The sequence below is a fragment of the Saccoglossus kowalevskii genome, chromosome 8, assembly GCF_978046115.1.
Source record: "Saccoglossus kowalevskii chromosome 8, keSacKowa6.1, whole genome shotgun sequence".
Classification (NCBI taxonomy): Eukaryota; Metazoa; Hemichordata; class Enteropneusta; family Harrimaniidae; genus Saccoglossus; species Saccoglossus kowalevskii.
In genome coordinates, this window is record NC_140648.1 from 34,079,025 (window position 1) to 34,106,862 (window position 27,838).

General features: G+C 41.2%; 24 non-coding genes across 24 annotated transcripts; all 24 read left to right on the plus strand.

Moving 5' to 3' along the window:
- The first annotated feature begins 1,654 nt into the window (after positions 1 to 1,654).
- On the plus strand, positions 1,655 to 1,781 carry TRNAL-CAA (transfer RNA leucine (anticodon CAA)). Its single transcript has 2 exons — positions 1,655 to 1,692; positions 1,736 to 1,781. It is a non-coding gene; the product is annotated as a tRNA-Leu (tRNA).
- Positions 1,782 to 3,464: 1,683 nt separating this feature from the next.
- Positions 3,465 to 3,591, plus strand: TRNAL-CAA (transfer RNA leucine (anticodon CAA)). Its single transcript has 2 exons — positions 3,465 to 3,502; positions 3,546 to 3,591. It is a non-coding gene; the product is annotated as a tRNA-Leu (tRNA).
- A 3,062-nt stretch (positions 3,592 to 6,653) lies between these two features.
- TRNAL-CAA (transfer RNA leucine (anticodon CAA)) lies at positions 6,654 to 6,780 on the plus strand. The gene is made up of 2 exons: positions 6,654 to 6,691; positions 6,735 to 6,780. It is a non-coding gene; the product is annotated as a tRNA-Leu (tRNA).
- A 1,659-nt stretch (positions 6,781 to 8,439) lies between these two features.
- On the plus strand, positions 8,440 to 8,566 carry TRNAL-CAA (transfer RNA leucine (anticodon CAA)). Its single transcript has 2 exons — positions 8,440 to 8,477; positions 8,521 to 8,566. It is a non-coding gene; the product is annotated as a tRNA-Leu (tRNA).
- A 210-nt stretch (positions 8,567 to 8,776) lies between these two features.
- On the plus strand, positions 8,777 to 8,848 carry TRNAT-CGU (transfer RNA threonine (anticodon CGU)). Its single transcript has one exon. It is a non-coding gene; the product is annotated as a tRNA-Thr (tRNA).
- A 2,586-nt stretch (positions 8,849 to 11,434) lies between these two features.
- TRNAL-CAA (transfer RNA leucine (anticodon CAA)) lies at positions 11,435 to 11,561 on the plus strand. The gene is made up of 2 exons: positions 11,435 to 11,472; positions 11,516 to 11,561. It is a non-coding gene; the product is annotated as a tRNA-Leu (tRNA).
- Positions 11,562 to 11,771: 210 nt separating this feature from the next.
- On the plus strand, positions 11,772 to 11,843 carry TRNAT-CGU (transfer RNA threonine (anticodon CGU)). Its single transcript has one exon. It is a non-coding gene; the product is annotated as a tRNA-Thr (tRNA).
- A 2,586-nt stretch (positions 11,844 to 14,429) lies between these two features.
- TRNAL-CAA (transfer RNA leucine (anticodon CAA)) lies at positions 14,430 to 14,556 on the plus strand. The gene is made up of 2 exons: positions 14,430 to 14,467; positions 14,511 to 14,556. It is a non-coding gene; the product is annotated as a tRNA-Leu (tRNA).
- A 210-nt stretch (positions 14,557 to 14,766) lies between these two features.
- On the plus strand, positions 14,767 to 14,838 carry TRNAT-CGU (transfer RNA threonine (anticodon CGU)). Its single transcript has one exon. It is a non-coding gene; the product is annotated as a tRNA-Thr (tRNA).
- A 530-nt stretch (positions 14,839 to 15,368) lies between these two features.
- TRNAT-CGU (transfer RNA threonine (anticodon CGU)) lies at positions 15,369 to 15,440 on the plus strand. The gene has a single exon. It is a non-coding gene; the product is annotated as a tRNA-Thr (tRNA).
- A 797-nt stretch (positions 15,441 to 16,237) lies between these two features.
- TRNAL-CAA (transfer RNA leucine (anticodon CAA)) lies at positions 16,238 to 16,364 on the plus strand. Its single transcript has 2 exons — positions 16,238 to 16,275; positions 16,319 to 16,364. It is a non-coding gene; the product is annotated as a tRNA-Leu (tRNA).
- Positions 16,365 to 16,574: 210 nt separating this feature from the next.
- On the plus strand, positions 16,575 to 16,646 carry TRNAT-CGU (transfer RNA threonine (anticodon CGU)). The gene has a single exon. It is a non-coding gene; the product is annotated as a tRNA-Thr (tRNA).
- A 778-nt stretch (positions 16,647 to 17,424) lies between these two features.
- On the plus strand, positions 17,425 to 17,551 carry TRNAL-CAA (transfer RNA leucine (anticodon CAA)). The gene is made up of 2 exons: positions 17,425 to 17,462; positions 17,506 to 17,551. It is a non-coding gene; the product is annotated as a tRNA-Leu (tRNA).
- Positions 17,552 to 17,761: 210 nt separating this feature from the next.
- On the plus strand, positions 17,762 to 17,833 carry TRNAT-CGU (transfer RNA threonine (anticodon CGU)). Its single transcript has one exon. It is a non-coding gene; the product is annotated as a tRNA-Thr (tRNA).
- A 797-nt stretch (positions 17,834 to 18,630) lies between these two features.
- On the plus strand, positions 18,631 to 18,757 carry TRNAL-CAA (transfer RNA leucine (anticodon CAA)). The gene is made up of 2 exons: positions 18,631 to 18,668; positions 18,712 to 18,757. It is a non-coding gene; the product is annotated as a tRNA-Leu (tRNA).
- A 210-nt stretch (positions 18,758 to 18,967) lies between these two features.
- Positions 18,968 to 19,039, plus strand: TRNAT-CGU (transfer RNA threonine (anticodon CGU)). Its single transcript has one exon. It is a non-coding gene; the product is annotated as a tRNA-Thr (tRNA).
- Positions 19,040 to 19,817: 778 nt separating this feature from the next.
- On the plus strand, positions 19,818 to 19,944 carry TRNAL-CAA (transfer RNA leucine (anticodon CAA)). The gene is made up of 2 exons: positions 19,818 to 19,855; positions 19,899 to 19,944. It is a non-coding gene; the product is annotated as a tRNA-Leu (tRNA).
- Positions 19,945 to 20,154: 210 nt separating this feature from the next.
- Positions 20,155 to 20,226, plus strand: TRNAT-CGU (transfer RNA threonine (anticodon CGU)). The gene has a single exon. It is a non-coding gene; the product is annotated as a tRNA-Thr (tRNA).
- Positions 20,227 to 21,925: 1,699 nt separating this feature from the next.
- On the plus strand, positions 21,926 to 21,997 carry TRNAT-CGU (transfer RNA threonine (anticodon CGU)). The gene has a single exon. It is a non-coding gene; the product is annotated as a tRNA-Thr (tRNA).
- Positions 21,998 to 23,397: 1,400 nt separating this feature from the next.
- On the plus strand, positions 23,398 to 23,524 carry TRNAL-CAA (transfer RNA leucine (anticodon CAA)). The gene is made up of 2 exons: positions 23,398 to 23,435; positions 23,479 to 23,524. It is a non-coding gene; the product is annotated as a tRNA-Leu (tRNA).
- Positions 23,525 to 24,337: 813 nt separating this feature from the next.
- TRNAT-CGU (transfer RNA threonine (anticodon CGU)) lies at positions 24,338 to 24,409 on the plus strand. The gene has a single exon. It is a non-coding gene; the product is annotated as a tRNA-Thr (tRNA).
- A 797-nt stretch (positions 24,410 to 25,206) lies between these two features.
- On the plus strand, positions 25,207 to 25,333 carry TRNAL-CAA (transfer RNA leucine (anticodon CAA)). Its single transcript has 2 exons — positions 25,207 to 25,244; positions 25,288 to 25,333. It is a non-coding gene; the product is annotated as a tRNA-Leu (tRNA).
- Positions 25,334 to 26,146: 813 nt separating this feature from the next.
- Positions 26,147 to 26,218, plus strand: TRNAT-CGU (transfer RNA threonine (anticodon CGU)). The gene has a single exon. It is a non-coding gene; the product is annotated as a tRNA-Thr (tRNA).
- A 1,401-nt stretch (positions 26,219 to 27,619) lies between these two features.
- Positions 27,620 to 27,746, plus strand: TRNAL-CAA (transfer RNA leucine (anticodon CAA)). The gene is made up of 2 exons: positions 27,620 to 27,657; positions 27,701 to 27,746. It is a non-coding gene; the product is annotated as a tRNA-Leu (tRNA).
- Positions 27,747 to 27,838: the final 92 nt, after the last annotated feature.

Here is a 27,838-nt window from a genome sequence, read left to right on the forward strand (position 1 = left end):
ATTCTCGCCTAGTTTGTGCTCGATATGACAATTAATTTTCTTCGTGTTTAGTCGTGATTCAACATTGACAGTAGTTTCGGTTAGTTTCAATTTACAAATACTGAACCGAGATTACGCATTATATTTCATGACATTTACGATAAACTGGACTATTCATACAAGTTGCATATTGCAGAATGTCAGCAGCGTGGCTCAGCGGAATCGTGCTGGGCCCATAACCCAGAGGTCCCTGAATCGAAACCAGGCGCTGCTATGAAATTCAAGTTTTTAACCGTTAATTCTCAAACAACCTGTTGCTGCGAGTTATGTGCTTTAACAGTTTGCTTTATTCATCTGAAACATTCGTGATTCGCAATCTGCCAAGCGTAACAAATTAAGAATGACGAGTAAGTAGGTTGGCAATAACAATAATTATTAACTGGCGCAAAATTTGAGTTGTAAGTAACTGTCTGGATGGCCGAGCGGTATAAGGCGCCAGACTCAAGGACTTTTGACACCTTGCCTTATTTCAGGGTTATTTATGGGAGATTTCTGGTCCACGAATCTTGGCGTGGGTTCGAATCCCCCTTATGACAATGTTATTTTACCTTTAGTAACTTAGTAAATTCTCGCCAAGTTTGTGCTCGATATGACATTTAATTTTCGTCGTGTTTAGTCGTGATTCAACATTGACAGTAGTTTCGTTTAGTTTCAATTTACAAATACTGAACCGAGATTACGCATTATATTTCATGACATTTACGATAAACTGGACTATTCATACAAGTTGCATATTGCAGAATGTCAGCAGCGTGGCGCAGCGGAATCGTGCTGGGCCCATAACCCAGAGGTCCCTGAATCGAAACCAGACCCTGCTATGAAATTCAAGTTTTTAACCGTTAATTCTCAAACAACCTGTTGCTGCGAGTTATGTGCCTTAAAAGTTTGCTTTATTCATCCGAAACATTCGTGATTCGCAATCTGCCAAGCGCAACAAATTAAGAATGACGAGTAAGTAGGTTGGCAATAACAATAATTATTAACTGGCGCAAAATTTGAGTTGTAAGTCGCTGTCAGGATGGCCGAGCGGTCTAAGGCGCCAGATTCAAGGATTTGACACCTTGCCCTTATTTCAGGGTTATTTATGGGAGATTTCTGGTCCACGAATGTGGGCGTGGGTTCGAATCCCACTTCTGATAATGTTATTTTACCTTTAGTAACTTAGCAAATTCTCGCCTAGTTTGTGCTCGATATGACAATTAATTTTCTTCGTGTTTAGTCGTGATTCAACATTGACAGTAGTTTCGGTTAGTTTCAATTTACAAATACTGAACCGAGATTACGCATTATATTTCATGACATTTACGATAAACTGGACTATTCATACAAGTTGCATATTGTAGAATGTCAGCAGCGTGGCACAGCGGAATCGTGCTGGGCCCATAACCCAGAGGTCCCTGAATCGAAACCAGGCGCTGCTATGAAATTCAAGTTTTTAACCGTTAATTCTCAAACAACCTGTTGCTGCGAGTTATGTGCTTTAACAGTTTGCTTTATTCATCTGAAACATTCGTGATTCGCAATCTGCCAAGCGTAACAAATTAAGAATGACGAGTAAGTAAGTTGGCAATAACAATAATTATTAACTGGCGCAAAATTTGAGTTGTAAGTCACTGTCAGGATGGCCGAGCGGTCTAAGGCGCCAGACTCAAAGATTTGACACCTTGCCCTTATTTCAGGGTTATTTATGGGAGATTTCTGGTCCACGAATGTGGGCGTGGGTTCGAATCCCACTTCTGACAATGTTATTTTACCTTTAGTAACTTAGCAAATTCTCGCCTAGTTTGTGCTCGATATGACATTTAATTATCTTCGTGTTTAGTCGTGATTCAACATTGACAGTAGTTTCGTTTAGTTTCAATTTACAAATACTGAACCGAGATTACGCATTATATTTTATGACATTTACGATAAACTGGACTATTCATCCAAGTTGCGGGTTGCAGAATGTCAGCAGCGTGGAGCAGCGGAAGCGTGCTGGGCCCATAACCCAGAGGTCCCTGGATCGAAACCAGGCGCTGCTATGAAATTGAAATTTTTAACCGTTAATTCTCAAACAACCTGTTGCTGCGAGTTATGTGCCTTAAAAGTTTGCTTTATTCATCCGGAACATTCGTGGTTCGCAATCTGCCAAGCGTAACAAATTATGAATGACGAGTAAGTAGGTTGGCAATAACAATAATTATTAACTGGCGCAAAATTTGAGTTGCAAGTAACTGTCAGGATGGCTGAGCGGTCGAAGGCGCCAGACTCAAGGATTTGACACCTTGCCCTTATTTCAGGGTTATTTATGGGAGATTTCTGGACCACGAATGTGGGCGTGGGTTCGAATCCCACTTCTGCCAATGTTACTTTACCTTTAGTAACTTAGCAAAGTCTCGCCTAGTTTGTGCTCGATATGACATATAATTATCTTCGTGTTTAGTCGTGATTCAACATTGACAGTAGTTTCGTTTAGTTTCAATTTACAAATACTGAACTGAGATTACGCATTATATTTCATGACATTTACGATAAACTGGACTATTCATACAAGTTGCATATTGCAGAATGTCAGCAGCGTGGCGCAGCGGAAGCGTGCTGGGCCCATAACTCAGAGGTACTTGGATCGCAACCAGGCGCTGCTATGAATTTGAAGTTTTAAACCGTTAATTCTCGAACAACCTGTTGCTCCGTGTTATGTGCCTTAAAAGTTTGCTTTATTAATCCGGAACATTCGTGATTCGCATTCTGCCAAGCGTAACAAATTATGAATGTCGAGTAAGTAGGTTGGCAATAACAATAATTATTAACTGGCGCAAAATTTGAGTTGCAAGTAACTGTCAGGATGGCCGAGCGGTCTAAGGCGCCAGACTCAAGGATTTGACACCTTGCTCTTATTTCAGGGTTATTTATGGGAGATTTCTGGTCCACGAATGTGGGCGTGGGTTCGAATCCCTCTTCTGACAATGTTATTTTACCTTTAGTAACTTAGCAAATTCTCGCCTAGTTTGTGCTCGATATGGCATTTAATTATCTTCGTGTTTAGTCGTGATTCAACATTGACAGTAGTTTCGTTTAGTTTCAATTTACAAATACTGAACCGAGATTACGCATTATATTTCATGACATTTACGATAAACTGGACTATTCATACAAGTTGCATATTGCAGAATGTCAGCAGCGTGGCGCAGCGGAAGCGTGCTGGGCCCATAACCCAGAGGTCCCTGGATCGAAACCAGGCGCTGCTATGAAATTGAGGTTTTTAACCGTTAATTCTCAAACAACCTGTTGCTGCGAGTTATGTGCCTTAAAATGTTTGCTTTATTCATCCGGAACATTCGTGATTCGCAATCTGCCAAGCGTAACAAATTATGAATGACGAGTAAGTAGGTTGGCAATAACAATAATTATTAACTGGCGCAAAATTTGAGTTGCAAGAAACTGTCAGGATGGCCGAGCGGTCTAAGGCGCCAGACTCAAGGATTTGACACCTTGCCCTTATTTCAGGGTTATTTATGGGAGATTTCTGGTCCACGAATGTGGGCGTGGGTTCGAATCCCACTTCTGACAATGTTATTTTACCTTTAGTAACTTAGCAAATTCTCGCCTAGTTTGTGCTCGATATGACATTTAATTATCTTCGTGTTTAGTCGTGATTCAACATTGACAGTAGTTTTGTTTAGTTTCAATTTACAAATACTGAACCGAGATTACGCATTATATTTCATGACATTTACGATAAACTGGACTATTCATACAAGTTGCATATTGCAGAATGTCAGCAGCGTGGCGCAGCGAAAGCGTGCTGGGCCCATAACCCATAGGTCCCTGAATCGAAACCAGGCGCTGCTATGAAATTGAAGTTTTTAACCGTTAATTCTCAAACAACCTGTTGCTGCGAGTTATGTGCCTTAAAAGTTTGCTTTATTAATCCGGAACATTCGTGATTCGCAATCTGCCAAGCGTAACAAATTATGAATGACGAGTAAGTAGGATGGCAATAACAATAATTATTAACTGGCGCAAAATTTGAGTTGCAAGTAACTGTCAGGATGGCCGAGCGGTCTAAGGCGCCAGACTCAAGGATTTGACACCTTGCCCTTATTTCAGGGTTATTTATGGGAGATTTCTGGTCCACGAATGTGGGCGTGGGTTCGAATCCCTCTTCTGACAATGTTATTTTACCTTTAGTAACTTAGCAAATTCTCGCCTAGTTTGTGCTCGATATGACATTTAATTATCTTCGTGTTTAGTCGTGATTCAACATTGACAGTAGTTTTGTTTAGTTTCAATTTACAAATACTGAACCGAGATTACGCATTATATTTCATGACATTTACGATAAACTGGACTATTCATACAAGTTGCATATTGCAGAATGTCAGCAGCGTGGCGCAGCGGAAGCGTGCTGGGCCCATAACCCAGAGGTCCCTGGATCGAAACCAGGTGCTGCTATGAAATTGAAGTTTTAAACCGTTAATTCTCGAACAACCTGTTGCTCCGAGTTATGTGCCTTAAAAGTTTGCTTTATTAATCCGGAACATTCGTGATTCGCAATCTGCCAAGCGTAACAAATTATGAATGACGAGTAAGTAGGTTGGCAATAACAATAATTATTAACTGGCGCAAAATTTGAGTTGCAAGTAACTGTCAAGATGGCCGAGCGGTCTAAGGCGCCAGACTCAAGGATTTGACACCTTGCCCTTATTTCAGAGTTATTTATGGGAGATTTCTGGTCCACGAATGTGGGCGTGGGTTCGAATCCCACTTCTGACAAAGTTATTTTACCTTTAGTAACTTAGCAAATTCTCGCCTAGTTTGTGCTCGATATGACATTTAATTATCTTCGTGTTTAGTCGTGATTCAACATTGACAGTAGTTTCGTTTAGTTTCAATTTACAAATACTGAACCGAGATTACGCATTATATTTCATGACATTTACGATAAACTGGACTATTCATACAAGTTGCATATTGCAGAATGTCAGCAGCGTGGCGCAGCGAAAGCGTGCTGGGCCCATAACCCATAGGTCCCTGAATCGAAACCAGGCGCTGCTATGAAATTGAAGTTTTTAACCGTTAATTCTCAAACAACCTGTTGCTGCGAGTTATGTGCCTTAAAAGTTTGCTTTATTAATCCGGAACATTCGTGATTCGCAATCTGCCAATCGTAACAAATTATGAATGTCGAGTAAGTAGGATGGCAATAACAATAATTATTAACTGGCGCAAAATTTGAGTTGCAAGTAACTGTCAGGATGGCCGAGCTGTCTAAGGCGCCAGACTCAAGGATTTGACACCTTGCCCTTATTTCAGGGTTATTTATGGGAGATTTCTGGTCCACGAATGTGGGCGTGGGTTCGAATCCCTCTTCTGACAATGTTATTTTACCTTTAGTAACTTAGCAAATTCTCGCCTAGTTTGTGCTCGATATGACATTTAATTATCTTCGTGTTTAGTCGTGATTCAACATTGACAGTAGTTTCGTTTAGTTTCAATTTACAAATACTGAACCGAGATTACGCATTATATTTCATGACATTTACGATAAACTGGACTATTCATACAAGTTGCATATTGCGGAATGTCATCAGCGTGGCGCAGCGGAAGCGTGCTGGGCCCATAACCCAGAGGTCCCTGGATCGAAACCAGGCGCTGCTATGAAATTGAAGTTTTAAACCGTTAATTCTCGAACAACCTGTTGCTCCGAGTTATGTGCCTTAAAAGTTTGCTTTATTAATCCGGAACATTCGTGATTCGCAATCTGCCAAGCGTAACAAATTATGAATGTCGTGTAAGTAGGTTGGTAATAACAATAATTATTAACTGGCGCAAAATTTGAGTTGCAAGTAACTGTCAGGATGGCCGAGCGGTCTAAGGCGCCAGACTCAATGTTGCTGCGAGTTATGCGCCTTAAAAGTTTGCTTTATTCATCCGGAACATTCGTGTTTCGCAATCTGCCAAGCGTAACAAGTTATGAATGACGAGTAAGTAGGTTGGCAATAACAATAATTATTAACTGGCGCAAAATTTGAGTTGCAAGTAACTGTCAGGATGGCCGAGCGGAATAAGGCGCCAGACTCAAGGATTTGACACCTTGCCCTTATTTCAGGGTTATTTATGGAAGATTTCTGGTCCACGAATATGGGCGTGGGTTCGAATCCCACTTCTGACAATGTTATTTTACCTTTAGTAACTTAGCAAATTCTCGCCTAGTTTGTGCTCGATATGACATTTAATTATCTTCGTGTTTAGTCGTGATTCAACATTGACAGTAGTTTCGTTTAGTTTCAATTTACAAATACTGAACCGAGATTACGCATTATATTTCATGACATTTACGATAAACTGGACTATTCATACAAGTTGCATATTGCAGAATGTCAGCAGCGTGGCGCAGCGTAAGCGTGCTGGGCCCATAACCCAGAGGTCCCTGGATCGAAACCAGGCGCTGCTATGAAATTGAAGTTTTTAACCGTTGCTGCGAGTTATGTGCCTTAAAAGTTTGCTTTATTCATCCGGAACATTCGTGATTCGCAATCTGCCAAGCGTAACAAATTATGAATGACGAGTAAGTAGGTTGGCAATAACAATAATTATTAACTGGCGCAAAATTTGAGTTGCAAGTAACTGTCAGGATGGCCGAGCGGTCTAAGGCGCCAGACTCAAGGATTTGACGCCTTGCCCTTATTTCAGGGTTACTTATGGGAGATTTCTGGTCCACGAATGTGGGCGTGGGTTCGAATCCCACTTCTGACAATGTTATTTTACCTTTAGTAACTTAGCAAATTCTCGCCTAGTTTGTGCTCGATATGACATTTAATTATCTTCGTGTTTAGTCGTGATTCAACATTGACAGTAGTTTCGTTTAGTTTCAATTTACAAATACTGAACCGAATACGCATTATATTTCATGACATTTACGATAAACTGGACTATTCATACAAGTTGCATATTGCAGAATGTCAGCAGCGTGGCGCAGCGGAAGCGTGCTGTGCCCATAACCCAGAGGTCCCTGGATCGAAACCAGTCGCTGCTATGAAATTGAAGTTTTAAACCGTTAATTCTCGAACAACCTGTTGCTCGGAGTTATGTGCCTTAAAAGTTTGCTTTATTTATCCGGAACATTCGTGATTCGCAATCTGCCAAGCGTAACAAATTATGAATGACAAGTAAGTAGGTTGGCAATAACAATAATTATTAACTGGCGCAAAATTTGAGTTGCAAGTAACTGTCAGGATGGCCGAGCGGTCTAAGGCGCCAGACTCAAGGATTTGACGCCTTGCCCTTATTTCAGGGTTACTTATGGGAGATTTCCGGTCCACGAATGTGGGCGTGGGTTCGAATCCCACTTCTGACAATGTTATTTTACCTTTAGTAACTTAGCAAATTCTCGCCTAGTTTGTGCTCGATATGACATTTAATTATCTTCGTGTTTAGTCGTGATTCAACATTGACAGCAGTTTCGTTTAGTTTCAATTTACAAATACTGAACCGAGATTACGCATTATATTTCATGACATTTACGATAAACTGGACTATTCATACAAGTTGCATATTGCAGAATGTCAGCAGCGTGGCGCAGCGGAAGCGTGCTGGGCCCATAACCCAGAGGTCCCTGGATCGAAACCAGGCGCTGCTATGAAATTGAAGTTTTTAACCGTTGCTGCGAGTTATGTGCCTTAAAAGTTTGCTTTATTCATCTGGAACATTCGTGATTCGCAATCTGCCAAGCGTAACAAATTATGAATGACGAGTAAGTAGGTTGGCAATAACAATAATTATTAACTGGCGCAAAATTTGAGTTGCAAGTAACTGTCAGGATGGCCGAGCGGTCTAAGGTGCCAGACTCAAGGATTTGACACCTTGCCCTTATTTCAGGGTTACTTATGGGAGATTTCTGGTCCACGAATGTGGGCGTGGGTTCGATTCCCACTTCTGACAATGTTATTTTACCTTTAGTAACTTAGCAAATTCTCGCCTAGTTTGTGCTCGATATGACATTTAATTATCTTCGTGTTTAGTCGTGATTCAACATTGACAGTAGTTTCGTTTAGTTTCAATTTACAAATACTGAACCGAATACGCATTATATTTCATGACATTTACGATAAACTGGACTATTCATACAAGTTGCATATTCCAGAATGTCAGCAGCGTGGCGCAACGGAAGCGTGCTGTGCCCATAACCCAGAGGTCCCTGGATCGAAACCAGTCGCTGCTATGAAATTGAAGTTTTAAACCGTTAATTCTCGAACAACCTGTTGCTCGGAGTTATGTGCCTTAAAAGTTTGCTTTATTTATCCGGAACATTCGTGATTCGCAATCTGCCAAGCGTAACAAATTATGAATGACGAGTAAGTAGGTTGGCAATAACAATAATTATTAACTGGCGCAAAATTTGAGTTGCAAGTAACTGTCAGGATGGCCGAGCGGTCTAAGGCGCCAGACTCAAGGATTTGACACCTTGCCCTTATTTCAGGGTTATTTATGGGAGATTTCTGGTCCACGAATGTGGGCGTGGGTTCGAATCCCACTTCTGACAATGTTATTTTACCTTTAGTAACTTAGCAAATTCTCGCCTAGTTTGTGCTCGATATGACATTTAATTATCTTCGTGTTTAGTCGTGATTCAACATTGACAGTAGTTTCGTTTAGTTTCAATTTACAAATACTGAACCGAGATTACGCATTATATTTCATGACATTTACGATAAACTGGACTATTCATACAAGTTACATATTGCAGAATATCAGCAGCGTGGCGCAGCGGAAGCGTGCTGGGCCCGTAACCCAGAGGTCCCTGTATCGAAACCAGGCGCTGCTATGAAATTGAAGTTTTTAACCGTTAATTCTCAAACAACCTGTTGCTGCGAGTTATGTGCCTTAAAAGTTTGCTTTATTCATCCGGAACATTCGTGATTCGCAATCTGCCAAGCGTAACAAATTATGAATGACGAGTAAGTAGGTTGGCAATAACAATAATTATTAACTGGCGCAAAATTTGAGTTGCAAGTAACTGTCAGGATGGCCGAGCGGTCCAAGGCGCCAGAGTCAAGGATTTGACACCTTGCCCTTATTTCAGGGTTATTTATGGGAGATTTCTGGTCCACGAATGTGGGCGTGGGTTCGAATCCCACTTCTGACAATGTTATTTTACCTTTAGTAACTTAGCAAATTCTCGCCTAGTTTGTGCTCGATATGACATTTAAATATCTTCGTGTTTAGTCGTGATTCAACATTGACAGTAGTTTCGTTTAGTTTCAATTTACAAATACTGAACCGAGATTACGCATTATATTTCATGACATTTACGATAAACTGAACTATTCATACAAGTTGCATATTGCAGAATGTCAGCAGCGTGGCGCAGCAGAAGCGTGCTGGGCCCGTAACCCAGAGGTCCCTGTATCGAAACCAGGCGCTGCTATGAAATTGAAGTTTTTAACCGTTAATTCTCAAACAACCTGTTGCTGCGAGTTATGTGCCTTAAAAGTTTGCTTTATTCATCCGGAACATTCGTGATTCGCAATCTGCCAAGCGTAACAAATTATGAATGACGAGTAAGTAGGTTGGCAATAACAATAATTATTAACTGGCGCAAAATTTGTGTTGCAAGTAACTGTCAGGATGGCCGAGCGGTCCAAGGCGCCAGAGTCAAGGATTTGACACCTTGCCCTTATTTCAGGGTTATTTATGGGAGATTTCTCGTCCACGAATGTGGGCGTGGGTTCGAATCCCACTTCTGACAATGTTATTTTACCTTTAGTAACTTAGCAAATTCTCGCCCAGTTTGTGCTCGATATGACATTTAATTATCTTCGTGTTTAGTCGTGATTCAACATTGACAGCAGTTTCGTTTAGTTTCAATTTACAAATACTGAACCGAGATTACGCATTATATTTCATGACATTTACGATAAACTGGACTATTCATACAAGTTGCGGATTGCAGAATGTCAGCAGCGTGGCGCAGCGGAAGCGTGCTGGGCCAATAACCCAGACGTCCCTGGATCGAAACCAGACGCTGCTTTGAAATTGAAGTTTTTAACCGTTAATTCTCAATCAACCTGTTGCTGCGAGTTATGTGCCTTAAAAGTTTGCTTTATTCATCCGAAACATTCGTGATTCGCAATCTGCCAAGCGCAACAAATTAAGAATGACGAGTAAGTAGGTTGGCAATAACAATAATTATTAACTGGCGCAAAATTTGAGTTGTAAGTCGCTGTCAGGATGGCCGAGCGGTCTAAGGCGCCAGATTCAAGGATTTGACACCTTGCCCTTATTTCAGGGTTATTTGTGGGAGATTTCTGGTCCACGAATGTGGGCGTGGGTTCGAATCCCACTTCTGATAATGTTATTTTACCTTTAGTAACTTAGCAAATTCTCGCCTAGTTTGTGCTCGATATGACATTTAATTTTCTTCGTGTTTAGTCGTGATTCAACATTGACAGTAGTTTCGTTTAGTTTCAATTTACAAATACTGAACCGAGATTACGCATTATATTTCATGACATTTACGATAAACTGGACTATTCATACAAGTCGCGGATTGCAGAATGTCAGCAGCGTGGCGCAGCGGAAGCGTGCTGGGCCCATAACCCAGAGGTCCCTGTATCGAAACCAGGCGCTGCTATGAAATTGAAGTTTTTAACCGTTAATTCTCAAACAACCTGTTGCTGCGAGTTATGTGCCTTAAAGTTTGCTTTATTCATCCGGAACATTCGTGATTCGCAATCTGCCAAGCGTAACAAATTATGAATGACGAGTAAGTAGGTTGGCAATAACAATAATTATTAACTGGCGCAAAATTTGTGTTGCAAGTAACTGTCAGGATGGCCGAGCGGTCCAAGGCGCCAGAGTCAAGGATTTTACACCTTGCCCTTATTTCAGGGTTATTTATGGGAGATTTCTGGTCCACGAATGTGGGCGTGGGTTCGAATCCCACTTCTGACAATGTTATTTTACCTTTAGTAACTTAGCAAATTCTCGCCCAGTTTGTGCTCGATATGACATTTAATTATCTTCGTGTTTAGTCGTGATTCAACATTGACAGCAGTTTCGTTTAGTTTCAATTTACAAATACTGAACCGAGATTACGCATTATATTTCATGACATTTACGATAAACTGTACTATTCATACAAGTTGCATATTGCAGAATGTCAGCAGCGTGGCGCAGCGGAAGCGTGCTGGGCCCATAACCCAGAGGTCCCTGGAACGAAACCAGGCGCTGCTATGAAATTGAAGTTTTTAACCGTTGCTGCGAGTTATGTGCCTTAAAAGTTTGCTTTATTCATCCGGAACATTCGTGATTCGCAATCTGCCAAGCGTAACAAATTATGAATGACGAGTAAGTAGGTTGGCAATAACAATAATTATTAACTGGCGCAAAATTTGAGTTGCAAGTAACTGTCAGGATGGCCGAGCGGTCTAAGGCGCCAGACTCAAGGATTTGACACCTTGCCCTTATTTAAGGGTTATTTATGGGAGATTTCTGGTCCACGAATGTGGGCGTGGGTTCGAATCCCACTTCTGACAATGTTATTTTACCTTTAGTAACTTAGCAAATTCTCGCCTAGTTTGTGCTCGATATGACATTTAAATATCTTCGTGTTTAGTCGTGATTCAACATTGACAGTAGTTTCGTTTAGTTTCAATTTACAAATACTGAACCGAGATTACGCATTATATTTCATGACATTTACGATAAACTGGACTATTCATACAAGTTACATATTGCAGAATATCAGCAGCGTGGCGCAGCGGAAGCGTGCTGGGCCCGTAACCCAGAGGTCCCTGTATCGAAACCAGGCGCTGCTATGAAATTGAAGTTTTTAACCGTTAATTCTCAAACAACCTGTTGCTGCGAGTTATGTGCCTTAAAAGTTTGCTTTATTCATCCGGAACATTCGTGATTCGCAATCTGCCAAGCGTAACAAATTATGAATGACGAGTAAGTAGGTTGGCAATAACAATAATTATTAACTGGCGCAAAATTTGAGTTGCAAGTAACTGTCAGGATGGCCGAGCGGTCCAAGGCGCCAGAGTCAAGGATTTGACACCTTGCCCTTATTTCAGGGTTATTTATGGGAGATTTCTGGTCCACGAATGTGGGCGTGGGTTCGAATCCCACTTCTGACAATGTTATTTTACCTTTAGTAACTTAGCAAATTCTCGCCTAGTTTGTGCTCGATATGACATTTAAATATCTTCGTGTTTAGTCGTGATTCAACATTGACAGTAGTTTCGTTTAGTTTCAATTTACAAATACTGAACCGAGATTATGCATTATATTTCATGACATTTACGATAAACTGAACTATTCATACAAGTTGCATATTGCAGAATGTCAGCAGCGTGGCGCAGCAGAAGCGTGCTGGGCCCGTAACCCAGAGGTCCCTGTATCGAAACCAGGCGCTGCTATGAAATTGAAGTTTTTAACCGTTAATTCTCAAACAACCTGTTGCTGCGAGTTATGTGCCTTAAAAGTTTGCTTTATTCATCCGGAACATTCGTGATTCGCAATCTGCCAAGCGTAACAAATTATGAATGACGAGTAAGTAGGTTGGCAATAACAATAATTATTAACTGGCGCAAAATTTGTGTTGCAAGTAACTGTCAGGATGGCCGAGCGGTCCAAGGCGCCAGAGTCAAGGATTTGACACCTTGCCCTTATTTCAGGGTTATTTATGGGAGATTTCTCGTCCACGAATGTGGGCGTGGGTTCGAATCCCACTTCTGACAATGTTATTTTACCTTTAGTAACTTAGCAAATTCTCGCCCAGTTTGTGCTCGATATGACATTTAATTATCTTCGTGTTTAGTCGTGATTCAACATTGACAGCAGTTTCGTTTAGTTTCAATTTACAAATACTGAACCGAGATTACGCATTATATTTCATGACATTTACGATAAACTGGACTATTCATACAAGTTGCGGATTGCAGAATGTCAGCAGCGTGGCGCAGCGGAAGCGTGCTGGGCCAATAACCCAGACGTCCCTGGATCGAAACCAGACGCTGCTTTGAAATTGAAGTTTTTAACCGTTAATTCTCAATCAACCTGTTGCTGCGAGTTATGTGCCTTAAAAGTTTGCTTTATTCATCCGAAACATTCGTGATTCGCAATCTGCCAAGCGCAACAAATTAAGAATGACGAGTAAGTAGGTTGGCAATAACAATAATTATTAACTGGCGCAAAATTTGAGTTGTAAGTCGCTGTCAGGATGGCCGAGCGGTCTAAGGCGCCAGATTCAAGGATTTGACACCTTGCCCTTATTTCAGGGTTATTTGTGGGAGATTTCTGGTCCACGAATGTGGGCGTGGGTTCGAATCCCACTTCTGATAATGTTATTTTACCTTTAGTAACTTAGCAAATTCTCGCCTAGTTTGTGCTCGATATGACATTTAATTTTCTTCGTGTTTAGTCGTGATTCAACATTGACAGTAGTTTCGTTTAGTTTCAATTTACAAATACTGAACCGAGATTACGCATTATATTTCATGACATTTACGATAAACTGGACTATTCATACAAGTCGCGGATTGCAGAATGTCAGCAGCGTGGCGCAGCGGAAGCGTGCTGGGCCCATAACCCAGAGGTCCCTGTATCGAAACCAGGCGCTGCTATGAAATTGAAGTTTTTAACCGTTAATTCTCAAACAACCTGTTGCTGCGAGTTATGTGCCTTAAAGTTTGCTTTATTCATCCGGAACATTCGTGATTCGCAATCTGCCAAGCGTAACAAATTATGAATGACGAGTAAGTAGGTTGGCAATAACAATAATTATTAACTGGCGCAAAATTTGTGTTGCAAGTAACTGTCAGGATGGCCGAGCGGTCCAAGGCGCCAGAGTCAAGGATTTTACACCTTGCCCTTATTTCAGGGTTATTTATGGGAGATTTCTGGTCCACGAATGTGGGCGTGGGTTCGAATCCCACTTCTGACAATGTTATTTTACCTTTAGTAACTTAGCAAATTCTCGCCCAGTTTGTGCTCGATATGACATTTAATTATCTTCGTGTTTAGTCGTGATTCAACATTGACAGCAGTTTCGTTTAGTTTCAATTTACAAATACTGAACCGAGATTACGCATTATATTTCATGACATTTACGATAAACTGTACTATTCATACAAGTTGCATAATGCAGAATGTCAGCAGCGTGGCGCAGCGGAAGCGTGCTGGGCCCATAACCCAGAGGTCCCTGGAACGAAACCAGGCGCTGCTATGAAATTGAAGTTTTTAACCGTTGCTGCGAGTTATGTGCCTTAAAAGTTTGCTTTATTCATCCGGAACATTCGTGATTCGCAATCTGCCAAGCGTAACAAATTATGAATGACGAGTAAGTAGGTTGGCAATAACAATAATTATTAACTGGCGCAAAATTTGAGTTGCAAGTAACTGTCAGGATGGCCGAGCGGTCTAAGGCGCCAGACTCAAGGATTTGACACCTTGCCCTTATTTAAGGGTTATTTATGGGAGATTTCTGGTCCACGAATGTGGGCGTGGGTTCGAATCCCACTTCTGACAATGTTATTTTACCTTTAGTAACTTAGCAAATTCTCGCCTAGTTTGTGCTCGATATGACATTTAATTATCTTCGTGTTTAGTCGTGATTCAACATTGACAGTAGTTTCGTTTAGTTTCAATTTACAAATACTGAACCGAGATTACGCATTATATTTCATGACATTTACGATAAACTGGACTATTCATACAAGTTACATCTTGCAGAATATCAGCAGCGTGGCGCAGCGGAAGCGTGCTGGGCCCGTAACCCAGAGGTCCCTGTATCGAAACCAGGCGCTGCTATGAAATTGAAGTTTTTAACCGTTAATTCTCAAACAACCTGTTGCTGCGAGTTATGTGCCTTAAAAGTTTGCTTTATTCATCCGGAACATTCGTGATTCGCAATCTGCCAAGCGTAACAAATTATGAATGACGAGTATGTAGGTTGGCAATAACAATAATTATTAACTGGCGCAAAATTTGAGTTGCAAGTAACTGTCAGGATGGCCGAGTGGTCCAAGGGCCAGAGTCAAGGATTTGACACCTTGCCCTTATTTCAGGGTTATTTATGGGAGATTTCTGGTCCACGAATGTGGGCGTGGGTTCGAATCCCACTTCTGACAATGTTATTTTACCTTTAGTAACTTAGCAAATTCTCGCCTAGTTTGTGCTCGATATGACATTTAAATATCTTCGTGTTTAGTCGTGATTCAACATTGACAGTAGTTTCGTTTAGTTTCAATTTACAAATACTGAACCGAGATTACGCATTATATTTCATGACATTTACGATAAACTGAACTATTCATACAAGTTGCATATTGCAGAATGTCAGCAGCGTGGCGCAGCGGAAGCGTGCTGGGCCCGTAACCCAGAGGTCCCTGTATCGAAACCAGGCGCTGCTATGAAATTGAAGTTTTTAACCGTTAATTCTCAAACAACCTGTTGCTGCGAGTTAAGTGCCTTAAAAGTTTGCTTTATTCATCCGAAACATTCGTGATTCGCAATCATCCAAGCGCAACAAATTAAGAATGACGAGTAAGTAGGTTGGCAATAACAATAATTATTAACTGGCGCAAAATTTGAGTTGTAAGTCGCTGTCAGGATGGCCGAGCGGTCTAAGGCGCCAGATTCAAGGATTTGACACCTTGCCCTTATTTCAGGGTTATTTGTGGGAGATTTCTGGTCCACGAATGTGGGCGTGGGTTCGAATCCCACTTCTGATAATGTTATTTTACCTTTAGTAACTTAGCAAATTCTCGCCTAGTTTGTGCTCGATATGACATTTAATTTTCTTTGTGTTTAGTCGTGATTCAACATTGACAGTAGTTTCGTTTAGTTTCAATTTACAAATACTGAACCGAGATTACGCATTATATTTCATGACATTTACGATAAACTGGACTATTCATACAAGTCGCGGATTGCATAATGTCAGCAGCGTGGCGCAGCGGAAGCGTGCTGGGCCCATAACCCAGACGTCCCTGGATCGAAACCAGACGCTGCTATGAAATTGAAGTTTTAAACCGTTAATTCTTGAACAACCTGTTGCTGCGAGTTATGTGCCTTAAAAGTTTGCTTTATTCATCCGGAACATTGGTGATTCGCAATCTGCCAAGCGTAACAAATTAAGAATGACGAGTAAGTAGGTTGGCAATAACAATAATTATTAACTGGCGCAAAATTTGAGTTGCAATCAACTGTCAGGATGGCCGAGCGGTCTAAGGCGCCAGACTCAAAGATTTGACACCTTGCCCTTATTTCAGGGTTAATAATGGGAGATTTCTGGTCCACGAATGTGGGCGTGGGTTCGAATCCCACTTCTGACAATGTTATTTTACCTTTAGTAACTTAGCAAATTCTCGCCTAGTTTGTGCTCGATATGACATTTAAATATCTTCGTGTTTAGTCGTGATTCAACATTGACAGTAGTTTCGTTTAGTTTCAATTTACAAATACTGAACCGAGATTACGCATTATATTTCATGACATTTACGATAAACTGGACTATTCATACAAGTTGCATATTGCAGAATGTCAGCAGCGTGGCGCAGCGGAAGCGTGCTGGGCCCGTAACCCAGAGGTCCCTGTATCGAAACCAGGCGCTGCTATGAAATTGAAGTTTTTAACCATTAATTCTCAAACAACCTGTTGCTGCGAGTTATGTGCCTTAAAAGTTTGCTTTATTCATCCGGAACATTCGTGATTCGCAATCTGCCAAGCGTAACAAATTATGAATGACGAGTAAGTAGGTTGGCAATAACAATAATTATTAACTGGCGCAAAATTTGTGTTGCAAGTAACTGTCAGGATGGCCGAGCGGTCCAAGGCGCCAGAGTCAAGGATTTGACACCTTGCCCTTATTTCAGGGTTATTTATGGGAGATTTCTGGTCCACGAATGTGGGCGTGGGTTCGAATCCCACTTCTGACAATGTTATTTTACCTTTAGTAACTTAGCAAATTCTCGCCCAGTTTGTGCTCGATATGACATTTAATTATCTTCGTGTTTAGTTGTGATTCAACATTGACAGCAGTTTCGTTTAGTTTCAATTTACAAATACTGAACCGAGATTACGCATTATATTTCATGACATTTACGATAAACTGGACTATTCATACAAGTTGCATATTGCAGAATGTCAGCAGCGTGGCGCAGCGGAAGCGTGCTGGGCCCATAACCCAGAGGTCCCTGGAACGAAACCAGGCGCTGCTATGAAATTGAAGTTTTTAACCGTTGCTGCGAGTTATGTGCCTTAAAAGTTTGCTTTATTCATCCGGAACATTCGTGATTCGCAATCTGCCAAGCGTAACAAATTATGAATGACGAGTAAGTAGGTTGGCAATAACAATAATTATTAACTGGCGCAAAATTTGAGTTGCAAGTAACTGTCAGGATGGCCGAGCGGTCTAAGGCGCCAGACTCAAGGATTTGACGCCTTGGCCTTATTTCAGGGTTACTTATGGGAGATTTCTGGTCCACGAATGTGGGCGTGGGTTCGAATCCCACTTCTGACAATGTTATTTTACCTTTAGTAACTTAGCAAATTCTCGCCTAGTTTGTGCTCGATATGACATTTAAATATCTTCGTGTTTAGTCGTGATTCAACATTGACAGTAGTTTCGTTTAGTTTCAATTTACAAATACTGAACCGAGATTACGCATTATATTTCATGACATTTACGATAAACTGAACTATTCATACAAGTTGCATATTGCAGAATGTCAGCAGCGTGGCGCAGCGGAAGCGTGCTGGGCCCGTAACCCAGAGGTCCCTGTATCGAAACCAGGCGCTGCTATGAAATTGAAGTTTTTAACCGTTAATTCTCAAACAACCTGTTGCTGCGAGTTAAGTGCCTTAAAAGTTTGCTTTATTCATCCGAAACATTCGTGATTCGCAATCTGCCAAGCGCAACAAATTAAGAATGACGAGTAAGTAGGTTGGCAATAACAATAATTATTAACTGGCGCAAAATTTGAGTTGTAAGTCGCTGTCAGGATGGCCGAGCGGTCTAAGGCGCCAGATTCAAGGATTTGACACCTTGCCCTTATTTCAGGGTTATTTGTGGGAGATTTCTGGTCCACGAATGTGGGCGTGGGTTCGAATCCCACTTCTGATAATGTTATTTTACCTTTAGTAACTTAGAAAATTCTCGCCTAGTTTGTGCTCGATATGACATTTAATTTTCTTTGTGTTTAGTCGTGATTCAACATTGACAGTAGTTTCGTTTAGTTTCAATTTACAAATACTGAACCGAGATTACGCATTATATTTCATGACATTTACGATAAACTGGACTATTCATACAAGTCGCGGATTGCAGAATGTCAGCAGCGTGGCGCAGCGGAAGCGTGCTGGGCCCATAATCCAGACGTCCCTGGATCGAAACCAGACGCTGCTATGAAATTGAAGTTTTAAACCGTTAATTCTTGAACAACCTGTTGCTGCGAGTTATGTGCCTTAAAAGTTTGCTTTATTCATCCGGAACATTGGTGATTCGCAATCTGCCAAGCGTAACAAATTAAGAATGACGAGTAAGTAGGTTGGCAATAACAATAATTATTAACTGGCGCAAAATTTGAGTTGCAATCAACTGTCAGGATGGCCGAGCGGTCTAAGGCGCCAGACTCAAAGATTTGACACCTTGCCCTTATTTCAGGGTTAATAATGGGAGATTTCTGGTCCACGAATGTGGGCGTGGGTTCGAATCCCACTTCTGACAATGTTATTTTACCTTTAGTAACTTAGCAAATTCTCGCCTAGTTTGTGCTCGATATGACATTTAAATATCTTCGTGTTTAGTCGTGATTCAACATTGACAGTAGTTTCGTTTAGTTTCAATTTACAAATACTGAACCGAGATTACGCATTATATTTCATGACATTTACGATAAACTGAACTATTCATACAAGTTGCATATTGCAGAATGTCAGCAGCGTGGCGCAGCGGAAGCGTGCTGGGCCCGTAACCCAGAGGTCCCTGTATCGAAACCAGGCGCTGCTATGAAATTGAAGTTTTTAACCATTAATTCTCAAACAACCTGTTGCTGTGAGTTATGTGCCTTAAAAGTTTGCTTTATTCATCCGGAACATTCGTGATTCGCAATCTGCCAAGCGTAACAAATTATGAATGACGAGTAAGTAGGTTGGCAATAACAATAATTATTAACTGGCGCAAAATTTGTGTTGCAAGCAACTGTCAGGATGGCCGAGCGGTCCAAGGCGCCAGAGTCAAGGATTTGACACCTTGCCCTTATTTCAGGGTTATTTATGGGAGATTTCTGGTCCACGAATGTGGGCGTGGGTTCGAATCCCACTTCTGACAATGTTATTTTACCTTTAGTAACTTAGCAAATTCTCGCCCAGTTTGTTCTCGATATGACATTTAATTATCTTCGTGTTTAGTCGTGATTCAACATTGACAGCAGTTTCGTTTAGTTTCAATTTACAAATACTGAACCGAGATTACGCATTATATTTCATGACATTTACGATAAACTGGACTATTCATACAAGTTGCATATTGCAGAATGTCAGCAGCGTGGCGCAGCGGAAGCGTGCTGGGCCCATAACCCAGAGGTCCCTGGAACGAAACCAGGCGCTGCTATGAAATTGAAGTTTTTAACCGTTGCTGCGAGTTATGTGCCTTAAAAGTTTGCTTTATTTATCCGGAACATTCGTGATTCGCAATCTGCCAAGCGTAACAAATTATGAATGACAAGTAAGTAGGTTGGCAATAACAATAATTATTAACTGGCGCAAAATTTGAGTTGCAAGTAACTGTCAGGATGGCCGAGCGGTCTAAGGCGCCAGACTCAAGGATTTGACACCTTGCTCTTATTTCAGGGTTATTTATGGGAGATTTCTGGTCCACGAATGTGGGCGTGGGTTCGAATCCCACTTCTGACAATGTTATGTTACCTTTAGTAACTTAGCAAATTCTCGCCTAGTTTGTGCTCGATATGACATTTAATTATCTTCGTGTTTAGTCGTGATTCAACATTGACAGTAGTTTCGTTTAGTTTCAATTTACAAATACTGAACCGAGATTACGCATTATATTTCATGACATTTACGATAAACTGGACTATTCATACAAGTTACATATTGCAGAATATCAGCAGCGTGGCGCAGCGGAAGCGTGCTGGGCCCGTAACCCAGAGGTCCCTGTATCGAAACCAGGCGCTGCTATGAAATTGAAGTTTTTAACCGTTAATTCTCAAACAACCTGTTGCTGCGAGTTATGTGCCTTAAAAGTTTGCTGTATTCATCCGGAACATTCGTGATTCGCAATCTGCCAAGCGTAACAAATTATGAATGACGAGTAAGTAGGTTGGCAATAACAATAATTATTAACTGGCGCAAAATTTGTGTTGCAAGTAACTGTCAGGATGGCCGAGCGGTCCAAGGCGCCAGAGTCAAGGATTTGACACCTTGCCCTTATTTCAGGGTTATTTATGGGAGATTTCTGGTCCACGAATGTGGGCGTGGGTTCGAATCCCACTTCTGACAATGTTATTTTACCTTTAGTAACTTAGCAAATTCTCGCCCAGTTTGTGCTCGATATGACATTTAATTATCTTCGTGTTTAGTCGTGATTCAACATTGACAGCAGTTTCGTTTAGTTTCAATTTACAAATACTGAACCGAGATTACGCATTATATTTCATGACATTTACGATAAACTGGACTATTCATACAAGTTGCATATTGCAGAATGTCAGCAGCGTGGCGCAGCGGAAGCGTGCTGGGCCCATAACCCAGAGGTCCCTGGAACGAAACCAGGCGCTGCTATGAAATTGAAGTTTTTAACCGTTGCTGCGAGTTATGTGCCTTAAAAGTTTGCTTTATTCATCCGGAACATTCGTGATTCGCAATCTGCCAAGCGTAACAAATTATGAATGACGAGTAAGTAGGTTGGCAATAATAATAATTATTAACTGGCGCAAAATTTGAGTTGCAAGTAACTGTGAGGATGGCCGAGCGGTCTATGGCGCCAGGCTCAAGGATTTGACACCTTGCCCTTATTTCAGGGTTATTTATGGGAGATTTCTGGTCCACGAATGTGGGCGTGGGTTCGAATCCCACTTCTGACAATGTTATTTTACCCGTAGTAACTTAGCAAATTCTCGCCTAGTTTGTGCTCGATATGACATTTAAATATCTTCGAGTTTAGTCGTGATTCAACATTGACAGTAGTTTCGTTTAGTTTCAATTTACAAATACTGAACCGAGATTACGCATTATATTTCATGACATTTACGATAAACTGAACTATTCATACAAGTTGCATATTGCAGAATGGCAGCAGCGTGGCGCAGCGGAAGCGTGCTGGGCCCATAACCCAGAGGTCCCTGCATCGAAACCAGGCGCTGCTATGAAATTGAAGTTTTTAACCGTTGCTGCGATTTATGAGCCTTAAAAGTTTGCTTTATTAATCCGGAACATTCGTGATTCGCAATCTGCCAAGCGTAACAAATTATGAATGACGAGTAAGTAGGTTGGCAATAACAATAATTATTAACTGGCGCAAAATTTGAGTTGCAAGTAACTGTCAGGATGGCCGAGCGGTCTAAGGCGCCGGACTCAAGGATTTGACACCTTGCCCTTATTTCAGGGTTATTTATGGGAGATTTCTGGTCCACGAATGTGGGCGTGGTTTCGAATCCCAATTCTGACAATGTTATTTTACCTTTAGTAACTTAGCAAATTCTCGCCTAGTTTGTGCTCGATATGACATTTAATTATCTTCGTGTTTAGTCGTGATTCAACATTGACAGTAGTTTCGTTTAGTTTCAATTTACAAATAGTGAACCGAGATTACGCATTATATTTCATGACATTTACGATAAACTGGACTATTCATACAAGTTGCATATTGCAGAATGTCAGCAGCGTGGCGCAGCGGAAGCGTGCTGGGCCCGTAACCCAGAGGTCCCTGGATCGAAACCAGGCGCTGCTATGAAATTGAAGTTTTTAACCATTAATTCTCAAACAACCTGTTGCTGCGAGTTATGCGCCTTAAAAGTTTGCTTTATTCATCCGGAACATCCGTGATTCGCAATCTGCCAAGCGTAACAAATTATGAATGACGAGTAAGTAGTTTGGCAATAACAATAATTATTAACTGGCGCAAAATTTGAGTTGCAAGTAACTGTCAGGATGGCCGAGCGGAATAAGGCGCCAGACTCAAGGATTTGACACCTTGCCCTTATTTCAGGGTTATTTATGGAAGATTTCTGGTCCACGAATGCGGGCGTGGGTTCGAATCCCACTTCTGACAATGTTATTTTACCTTTAGTAACTTAGCAAATTCTCGCCTAGTTTGTGCTCGATATGACATTTAATTATCTTCGCGTTTAGTCGTGATTCAACATTGACAGTAGTTTCGTTTAGTTTCAATTTACAAATACTGAACCGAGATTACGCATTATATTTCATGACATTTACGATAAACTGGACTATTCATACAAGTTGCATATTGCAGAATGTCAGCAGCGTGGCGCAGCGGAAGAGTGCTGGGCCAATAACCCAGAGGTCCCTGGATCGAAACCAGGCGCTGCTATGAAATTGGAGTTTTAAACCGTTAATTTTCGAACAACCTGTTGCTCCGAGTTATGTGCCTTAAAACTTTGCTTTATTAATCCGGAGCATTCGTGATTCGCAATCTGCCAAGCGTAACAAATTATGAATGACGAGTAAGTAGGTTGGCAATAACAATAATTATTAACTGGCGCAAAATTTGAGTTGCAAGTAACTGTTAGGATGGCCGAGCGGTCTAAGGCGCCAGACTCAAGGATTTGACACCTTGCCCTTATTTCAGGGTTATTTATGGGAGATTTCTGGTCCACGAATGTGGGCGTGGGTTCGAATCCCACTTCTGACAATGTTATTTTACCTTTAGTAACTTAGCAAATTCTCGCCTAGTTTGTGCTCGATATGACATTTAATTATCTTCGTGTTTAGTCGTGATTCAACATTGACAGTAGTTTCGTTTAGTTTCAATTTACAAATACTGAACCGAGATTACGCATTATATTTCATGACATTTACGATAAACTGGACTATTCATACAAGTTGCATATTGCAGAATGTCAGCAGCGTGGCGCAGCGGAAGCGTGCTGGGCCCATAACCCAGAGGTCCCTGGATCAAAACCAGGCGCTGCTATGAAATTGAAGTTTTTAACCGTTAATTCTCAAACAACCTGTTGCTGCGAGTTATGTGCCTTAAAAGTTTGCTTTATTCATCCGGAACATCCGTGATTCGCAAAATGCGAAGCGTAACAAATTATAAATGACGAGTAAGTAGGTTGGCAATAACAATAATTATTAACTGGCGCAAAATTTGAGTTGCAAGTAACTGTCAGGATGGCCGAGCGGTCTAAGGCGCCAGACTCAAGGATTTGACACCTTGCCCTTATTTCAGGGTTATTTATGGGAGATTTCTGGTCCACGAATGTGGGCGTGGGTTCGAATCCCACTTCTGACAATGTTGTTTTACCTTTAGTAACTTAGCAAATTCTCGCCTAGTTTGTGCTCGATATGACATTTAATTATCTTCGTGTTTAGTCGTGATTCAACATCGACAGTAGTTTTGTTTAGTTTCAATTTACAAATACTGAACCGAGATTACGCATTATATTTCATGACATTTACGATAAACTGGACTATTCATACAAGTTGCATATAGCAGAATGTCAGCAGCGTGGCGCAGCGGAAGCGTGCTGGGCCCATAACCCAGAGGTCCCTGGATCGAAACCAGGCGCTGCTATGAAATTGAAGTTTTTAACCGTTAATTCTCAAACAACCTGTTGCTGCGAGTTATGTGCCTTAAAAGTTTGCTTTATTCATCCGGAACATTCGTGATTCGCAATCTGCCAAGCGTAACAAATTATGAACGACGAGAAAGTAGGTTGGCAATAACAATAATTATTAACTGGCGCAAAATTTGAGTTGCAAGTAACTGTCAGGATGGCCGAGCGGTCTAAGGCGCCAGACTCAAGGATTTGACACCTTGCCCTTATTTCAGGGTTATTTATGGGAGATTTCTGGTCCACGAATGTGGGCGTGGTTTCGAATCCCACTTCTGACAATGTTATTTTACCTTTAGTAACTTAGCAAATTCTCGCCTAGTTTGTGCTCGATATGACATTTAATTATCTTCGTGTTTAGTCGTGATTCAACATTGACAGTAGTTTCGTTTAGTTTCAATTTACAAATAGTGAACCGAGATTACGCATTATATTTCATGACATTTACGATAAACTGGACTATTCATACAAGTTGCATATTGCAGAATGTCAGCAGCGTGGCGCAGCGGAAGCGTGCTGGGCCCGTAACCCAGAGGTCCCTGGATCGAAACCAGGCGCTGCTATGAAATTGAAGTTTTTAACCGTTAATTCTCAAACAACCTGTTGCTGCGAGTTATGCGCCTTAAAAGTTTGCTTTATTCATCCGGAACATTCGTGATTCGCAATCTGCCAAGCGTAACAAATTATGAATGACGAGTAAGTAGGTTGGCAATAACAATAATTATTAACTGGCGCAAAATTTGCGTTGCAAGTAACTGTTAGGATGGCCGAGCGGTCTAAGGCGCCAGACTCAAGGATTTGACACCTTGCCCTTATTTCAGGGTTATTTATGGGAGATTTCTGGTCCACGAATGTGGGCGTGGGTTCGAATCCCACTTCTGACAATGTTATTTTACCTTTAGTAACTTAGCAAATTCTCGCCTAGTTTGTGCTCGATATGACATTTAATTATCTTCGTGTTTAGTCGTGATTCAACATTGACAGTAGTTTCGTTTAGTTTCAATTTACAAATACTGAACCGAGATTACGCATTATATTTCATGACATTTACGATAAACTGGACTATTCATACAAGTTGCATATTGCAGAATGTCAGCAGCGTGGCGCAGCGGAAGCGTGCTGGGCCCATAACCCAGAGGTCCCTGGATCAAAACCAGGCGCTGCTATGAAATTGAAGTTTTTAACCGTTAATTCTCAAACAACCTGTTGCTGCGAGTTATGTGCCTTAAAAGTTTGCTTTATTCATCCGGAACATCCGTGATTCGCAAAATGCGAAGCGTAACAAATTATAAATGACGAGTAAGTAGGTTGGCAATAACAATAATTATTAACTGGCGCAAAATTTGAGTTGCAAGTAACTGTCAGGATGGCCGAGCGGTCTAAGGCGCCAGACTCAAGGATTTGACACCTTGCCCTTATTTCAGGGTTATTTATGGGAGATTTCTGGTCCACGAATGTGGGCGTGGGTTCGAATCCCACTTCTGACAATGTTGTTTTACCTTTAGTAACTTAGCAAATTCTCGCCTAGTTTGTGCTCGATATGACATTTAATTATCTTCGTGTTTAGTCGTGATTCAACATCGACAGTAGTTTTGTTTAGTTTCAATTTACAAATACTGAACCGAGATTACGCATTATATTTCATGACATTTACGATAAACTGGACTATTCATACAAGTTGCATATAGCAGAATGTCAGCAGCGTGGCGCAGCGGAAGCGTGCTGGGCCCATAACCCAGAGGTCCCTGGATCGAAACCAGGCGCTGCTATGAAATTGAAGTTTTTAACCGTTAATTCTCAAACAACCTGTTGCTGCGAGTTATGTGCCTTAAAAGTTTGCTTTATTCATCCGGAACATTCGTAATTCGCAATCTGCCAAGCGTAACAAATTATGAACGACGAGAAAGTAGGTTGGCAATAACAATAATTATTAACTGGCGCAAAATTTGAGTTGCAAGTAACTGTCAGGATGGCCGAGCGGTCTAAGGCGCCTGACTCAAGGATTTGACACCTTGCCCTTATTTCAGGGTTATTTATGGGAGATTTCTGGTCCACGAATGTGGGCGTGGTTTCGAATCCCACTTCTGACAATGTTATTTTACCTTTAGTAACTTAGCAAATTCTCGCCTAGTTTGTGCTCGATATGACATTTAATTATCTTCGTGTTTAGTCGTGATTCAACATTGACAGTAGTTTCGTTTAGTTTCAATTTACAAATACTGAACCGAGATTACGCATTATATTTCATGACATTTACGATAAACTGGACTATTCATACAAGTTGCATATTGCAGAATGTCAGCAGCGTGGCGCAGCGGAAGCGTGCTGGGCCCGTAACCCAGAGGTCCCTGGATCGAAACCAGGCGCTGCTATGAAATTGAAGTTTTTAACCGTTAATTCTCAAACAACCTGTTGCTGCGAGTTATGCGCCTTAAAAGTTTGCTTTATTCATCCGGAACATTCGTGATTCGCAATCTGCCAAGCGTAACAAATTATGAATGACGAGTAAGTAGTTTGGCAATAACAATAATTATTAACTGGCGCAAAATTTGAGTTGCAAGTAACTGTCAGGATGGCCGAGCGGAATAAGGCGCCAGATTCAAGGATTTGACACCTTGCCCTTATTTCAGGGTTATTTATGGAAGATTTCTGGTCCACGAATGCGGGCGTGGGTTCGAATCCCACTTCTGACAATGTTATTTTACCTTTAGTAACTTAGCAAATTCTCGCCTAGTTTGTGCTCGATATGACATTTAATTATCTTCGCGTTTAGTCGTGATTCAACATTGACAGTAGTTTCGTTTAGTTTCAATTTACAAATACTGAACCGAGATTACGCATTATATTTCATGACATTTACGATAAACTGGACTATTCATACAAGTTGCATATTGCAGAATGTCAGCAGCGTGGCGCAGCGGAAGAGTGCTGGGCCCATAACCCAGAGGTCCCTTGATCGAAACCAGGCGCTGCTATGAAATTGGAGTTTTAAACCGTTAATTTTCGAACAACCTGTTGCTCCGAGTTATGTGCCTTAAAACTTTGCTTTATTAATCCGGAGCATTCGTGATTCGCAATCTGCCAAGCGTAACAAATTATGAATGACGAGTAAGTAGGTTGGCAATAACAATAATTATTAACTGGCGCAAAATTTGAGTTGCAAGTAACTGTTAGGATGGCCGAGCGGTCTAAGGCGCCAGACTCAAGGATTTGACACCTTGCCCTTATTTCAGGGTTATTTATGGGAGATTTCTGGTCCACGAATGTGGGCGTGGGTTCGAATCCCACTTCTGACAATGTTATTTTACCTTTAGTAACTTAGCAAATTCTCGCCTAGTTTGTGCTCGATATGACATTTAATTATCTTCGTGTTTAGTCGTGATTCAACATTGACAGTAGTTTCGTTTAGTTTCAATTTACAAATACTGAACCGAGATTACGCATTATATTTCATGACATTTACGATAAACTGGACTATTCATACAAGTTGCATATTGCAGAATGTCAGCAGCGTGGCGCAGCGGAAGCGTGCTTGGGCCCATAACCCAGAGGTCCCTGGATCAAAACCAGGCGCTGCTATGAAATTGAAGTTTTTAACCGTTAATTCTCAAACAACCTGTTGCTGCGAGTTATGTGCCTTAAAAGTTTGCTTTATTCATCCGGAACATCCGTGATTCGCAAAATGCCAAGCGTAACAAATTATAAATGACGAGTAAGTAGGTTGGCAATAACAATAATTATTAACTGGCGCAAAATTTGAGTTGCAAGTAACTGTCAGGATGGCCGAGCGGTCTAAGGCGCCAGACTCAAGGATTTGACACCTTGCCCTTATTTCAGGGTTATTTATGGGAGATTTCTGGTCCACGAATGTGGGCGTGGGTTCGAATCCCACTTCTGACAATGTTGTTTTACCTTTAGTAACTTAGCAAATTCTCGCCTAGTTTGTGCTCGATATGACATTTAATTATCTTCGTGTTTAGTCGTGATTCAAC